The sequence below is a fragment of the Schistocerca nitens genome, chromosome 3 (assembly GCF_023898315.1).
Source record: "Schistocerca nitens isolate TAMUIC-IGC-003100 chromosome 3, iqSchNite1.1, whole genome shotgun sequence".
Taxonomy (NCBI): domain Eukaryota; kingdom Metazoa; phylum Arthropoda; class Insecta; order Orthoptera; family Acrididae; genus Schistocerca; species Schistocerca nitens.
The window spans coordinates 994003931-994009872 of record NC_064616.1 but is presented as its reverse complement, the minus strand read 5'-3'; the positions used below and the strand labels follow the sequence as shown (position 1 = coordinate 994009872).

At 43.2% G+C, this 5942-nt stretch overlaps 1 non-coding gene across 1 annotated transcript; it reads left to right on the top strand.

Moving 5' to 3' along the window:
• Nucleotides 1-518: 518 nt before the first annotated feature.
• Nucleotides 519-593, top strand: Trnas-cga (transfer RNA serine (anticodon CGA)). The gene has a single exon. It is a non-coding gene; the product is annotated as a tRNA-Ser (tRNA).
• Nucleotides 594-5942: the final 5349 nt, after the last annotated feature.

Here is a 5942-nt window from a genome sequence, read left to right as displayed (position 1 = left end):
ATCTGCCAGGAAGTTTCATATCAGCACACACTCCGCTGCAGAGTGAAAATCTCATTCTGGAAACATCCCCCAGGCTGTGGCTAAGCCGTGTCTCCGCAATATCCTTTCTTTCAGGAGTGCTAGTTCTGCTAGGTTCGCAGGAGAGCTTCTGTAAAGTTTGGAAGGTAGGAGACGAGGTACTGGCAGAAGTAAAGCTGTGAGTACCGGGCGTGAGTCGTGCTTCGGTAGCTCAGTTGGTAGAGCACTTGCCCGCGAAAGGCAAAGGTCCCGAGTTCGAGTCTCGGTCGGGCACACAGTTTTAATCTGCCAGGAAGTTTCATATCAGCGCACACTCCGCTGCAGAGTGAAAATCTCATTCTGGAAACATCCCCCAGGCTGTGGCTAAGCCATGTCTCCACAATATCCTTTCTTTCAGGAGTGCTAGTTCTGCTAGGTTCGCAGGAGAGCTTCTGTAAAGTCTGGAAGGTAGGAGACGAGGTACTGGCAGAAGTAAAGCTGTGAGTACCGGGCGTGAGTCGTGCTTCGATAGCTCAGTTGGTAGAGCACTTGCCCGCGAAAGGCAAAGGTCCCGAGTTCGAGTCTCGGTCGGGCACACAGTTTTAATCTGCCAGGAAGTTTCATATCAGCGCACACTCCGCTGCAGAGTGAAAATCTCATTCTGGAAACATCCCCCAGGCTGTGGCTAAGCCATGTCTCCGCAATATCCTTTCTTTCAGGAGTGCTAGTTCTGCTAGGTTCGCAGGAGAGCTTCTGTAAAGTTTGGAAGGTAGGAGACGAGGTACTGGCAGAAGTAAAGCTGTGAGTACCGGGCGTGAGTCGTGCTTCGGTAGCTCAGTTGGTAGAGCACTTGCCCGCGAAAGGCAAAGGTCCCGAGTTCGAGTCTCGGTCGGGCACACAGTTTTAATCTGCCAGGAAGTTTCATATCAGCGCACACTCCGCTGCAGAGTGAAAATCTCATTCTGGAAACATCCCCCAGGCTGTGGCTAAGCCATGTCTCCGCAATATCCTTTCTTTCAGGAGTGCTAGTTCTGCTAGGTTCGCAGGAGAGCTTCTGTAAAGTTTGGAAGGTAGGAGACGAGGTACTGGCAGAAGTAAAGCTGTGAGTACCGGGCGTGAGTCGTGCTTCGGTAGCTCAGTTGGTAGAGCACTTGCCCGCGAAAGGCAAAGGTCCCGAGTTCGAGTCTCGGTCGGGCACACAGTTTTAATCTGCCAGGAAGTTTCATGTCAGCGCACACTCCGCTGCAGAGTGAAAATCTCATTCTGGAAGCATTGTAGAATGTTCGGAAGAACAGGTTGAGTTGAATTCATCGGGGCACTGCCTGAAATGAGCTGCTGTTGCTGCAGTATTCCAGGAGAGTGTGTCTCCAGGGTATGTGGTGATGACGGCTGGTTGGATGGCAGCGTGAAGGTGACGCGTTGTGGTTGAGTGCGATCCGTCGTGATACGGAAGGCCGACGTGGTTGAGACACCGTAATGTGTCGATTGCGGGCGGAAGTTCAACACGTTGTGAGTGTGTTCGGATTGACGTGTCGTGGAAGACCGACGTGGCTGAGGCACCGAGATGTGCCGAGAACGGTAGCGGAAGCTCGACTGGAGCCAGTGTGGGGGCAACAGGTGAGAAAAAGTTCAAAGTTTGAAAACGCATGCTAGTCCGCAGAAAGCTCAATGTACGATCAGAGCCGGAGCCACCTGTGTTGCAGGGAGGCTGCGGAGGTGTGGGCTGTCCAGAGGCTCAGTGAAAAAATTAATGTCGAATGCTGGACGGAATGTGTGAATGTTCACTGTTCATAGTCACTCCACTCAAAACGGTGCGGAGACAAGGTGAATGTCGTGGCACATAACACTGAGGCGTAGCAGTAGGACGGAAATGGAGGTCAGGCACAGATAACAAGCTATTGTTTGTGTTTCAGGCCGAGGTATTGAAGCAGGAAGGCATGGGCTGATGCTCAACCGAGGCAGGTGCGGGCTCGGTCGGATGCTGAGGAGGTTGACCTGTGAACAAAGCAGTTCCAGCCACGTGGCAGGAATCCGCGTGCCACTGCACAGACTGCAGCGTGGCAAATCGTTGTCCTGGCGGTGGTAGGTTGTCCAACGAAGCATTTACAGAAATCGGCTTTGGTCCCACTCTGCATGGATATCCGTAAGAGATAACTGCACAGTCAATGAGGGAGGGCTCATGTGGTGGGAACAAAGGCGTCTGATAGCCGGAGTCATGCACTCTCCTAACCTCACTTATTTTTGCAGGCTCGCAAACGTCCGGCGAAATCGGCGTACTCGTCGAGTGAGAGGCATCGTGTTGCAGTCCTGGTGGGTGTACATCGCCCGCAACACGATGCACGTCGATCACAAAATCCGGCGTTCGGCGTTGGGCCGAAGCCATTGTTCGAATGTTGTGTTGATGCAATACACGCAAAAATAACCAATGCGGAGGCAGCGGACACAGTAAAACGGCGAAAACAGAAGACATCACAACTCGGGTTCACCAGTGAGGTGGATGCTCGGGTCAGTTACACCAAACAACACCTTATTATCAGGAGTTCATTTATTCACCTCTTTACACAAGCAAGGCTTACAAAGAACTGGATGGCGGAACTGCACAAAGATAATGTTTAGCTTAGTTCAAAGACGACACTCAGATCTATACTGGTGTCGACCTCATTGGCGCCACACTCCCACACCTGCGCAGATAGTATTGTATGGGTGGGTACAGTGGAAGTGGTGGGGGTTTCATTGTGTGTGAGCTCTATCTGCTAGGATGGATTCGGTTCAATGAATGAGGCCTACTCAAAAGCAGAACACGTAAGCTACAGTTAGCGAGTCTGCAAAAGATCGTACGGACAGCTCATCCCAGTATGACTAATAACATAACTGTCTGAAGTTGCACAATAAGAAAAATCACCCCATTAACAATTAATGCAACTGCTGATAGTGTACTAAGCACACTGTTCAGCAGATTACTGCATACTAAGATGGTCACTACTTCATAACAAAAAGGTACACACACCTGGGGCAGTGTGGCTGCCAAGCTATTTGGAGCTAGGTGTAACATATTGATCTGTAGAGCAGCATGATGTCTATGTTCATACCATATTTAGTGCACTTTTTGCTATAAAAATGAACTGTAAGGTAAATTCAGAAAGCACATATGGAATAACAAACAAGTATTTCATGAGTGCACGACATACATTGTACGTAATCTACAAAACATGCAGTGGGGGAATGTCGTACTGTCTTTTACCCACATACAATAAATAGTTCTAGTTTATTTCATGATAAATAGTTGAGAAGATCTAACTGGTACATGACTTTAGTATATCACTGTTTGTTTATATTCCTTGCAATGACAAGAAATTTAAATATTACATTCTTTGGCCATGTTTTCATATTTACTGTTACTGCTACAAATGCAAAGACAACTCCATGAAAAAGGAAACAACTACATTTCTTTGATAGAACAGTATTACAAATGTTCAATTATATTAGTAGGACATTGCAAAAAAGCAAATACACAGATTTGGATGAAAACAAAGAAGTCATTGTATGAGCGTCTGAAAGAACAAGAAAGGAACAGTGATTTTTTTATGGGTGGTTCTGAACAAATTACTTTGATGGGAGCATCTGGATTCAATGCAATCAGGGAGCTAGCTGCTGCTGTATGTATGCAATGTCCTTATAACAGAAGACAATGATGTACTGCTGCCTAAGAATCCACCTTTACCCCTTTGTGGTGATGACTCATGATTACTTGTATATATAAATGTCAGGTCATTAAAAAATAAAATTGGTATTCTTAGTATTCTGTTAGGTGTAAACAAGAAGACTACATTATGTGTGAATAAACACTGGCTCAGTGAAGATGAGCTACAACTGTACATATCACAGGGGATGGTCCTTGTCTTACTGCAGCATATCGAGCTGGCATCCACCACCTGCCCTAATTACTCCCCAACTACTGCCAATAATTTTTTCTCTTCCTTTTCTGTCTCTGGGTGTCTTTTGGTTCTGATTTTCAGTAATATTTGTATGTGATGTAGGCATAAATCTGCCCATTTGTTATTTAGTTCAGGTTTCATTGTTACAGTTGTGGTCTCAGTATCCGACAGCAAAAATACAATTAGTTACTTTAAAACCATGTTAATTAAAGGTTATGTCTGATTAAAAATTTTACTATAGTAAATAGCAGTGAAAATATTTTGAGCTAATAAATAGCTTTGGTAAGGATGATATCAGTCATTGTAAAGACTAGCATTCCTACTTTTCAGTAACATAGTTAAAGAATGAAATTTTCACTCTGCAGCGGAGTGTGCACTGATATGAAACTTCCTGGCAGATTAAAACTGTGTGCCCGACCGAGACTCGAACTCGGGCCCTTTGCCTTTCACGGGCAAGTGCTCTACCATCTGAGCTACCGAAGCACGTCTCACGCCCGGTACTCACAGCTTTATTTCTGCCAGTATCTCGTCTCCTACCTTCCAAACTTTACAGAAGCTCTGCTGCGAACCTGGCAGAACTAGCACTCCTGAAAGAAAGGATATAGTTAAAATTTTGTGCAAAAACTTAACTTACAAGATAATTATCATTAAAATTCAGAAGTAAGACACATTTAACATTGCAAATTTTGACTTTGTGCTTATTAAATTTCATCTCTGAGTGCTGTACTTGTATTACCCCAATTTTTATGCACATGGTGGCATACTTCATTAACTGATTGAGCCATTAGTTATGAAAATTGTGTGATCTTCCATGATGTTCATTATTGCGTTTGTACCAATAAACGGATTAGTGTCAATGTAGATGCATAAAATGATTCCATACACTATTCAAAGTCCTAGATCACTACACTTTTTACTAACAAAATTATTGTTAATAATTATAGTCCTCAGTAGTACTTTTTTTTCACACGACGTTAAGAAATTGGTCATCATCCACCAGTGGGATGTTGAAGACAATATATGAAAAAGTGAAACCAAAATTGTGATGGGTTGTACATTTTTGAGCAAAAACCATCCTGAACTCTTTAAGATTTTCCATTTTATGACTTCAGAATGATGTGCTACCGAAGAGGCATCATAGAAGAGACTACATAAATCAGGTAGGTGGGCTTAGAGTACTTGTGCAATACAGTGTCCTTAGTGTGGACGATACAAGCCTAAAAAATGCAGTGAAGCAGTTGCACTGTTATAACCCATGTTACAAATCATAACTATATTTTTTACTGTATGCCAGAACCTAATATTTGAAGCATTTGGGCAGTCCTTGGAGAAAATTAACTTATTTTTTGCAAAATGGTCTAAGTAAAGGATATATATTCTTGGAGACATAAATACTGATTTAAGACCAAGGCAACCACACAATTTACTTTTCTTAAAATGCTAAGATTGGAATCTCCCATCCCATGAAAGGCCAGGGCAAATGTGAAAGCAGTCATACAAAGATATTTGCAACCACTTTCTGTCATACTACATGGTCATGACAAGTGAGATTTTAAAATGTTTACTCAAACAATATTTGTCTGTTCTACATGAGTACATGAAATGCACATAATTTGATTTTCATTGTAAGTGTCAATCACTCATACTGATATCTGAAACTGAGATCATGATTTAATGTATGGTTTACTGCAACATATGTGCAACTGGTGCCACTTGTAGTATTGTAAGATTCAGTTTTTGGATTCTGCTATCTCTCAGTTGTACAATCAAAGTTCTTTTATTTTTGACTATGCCATAAAGTACTGAGAAGTTCACAATCCATGTTGCTTATTCACTACCTGTATGAATTTCAGTTACTGCTCTTAAAATATCGAGGCAGGCTGTTCTACCACTTGTGTTTATTCATAAATTTTTGTTTGTTGTGAAGTAATGCTATTGTGATCAGGTATCTTATTACACATATTTGATTAATCTTAATGGTAGGTTTTCTTGTATCATGTCCTGTCGTGA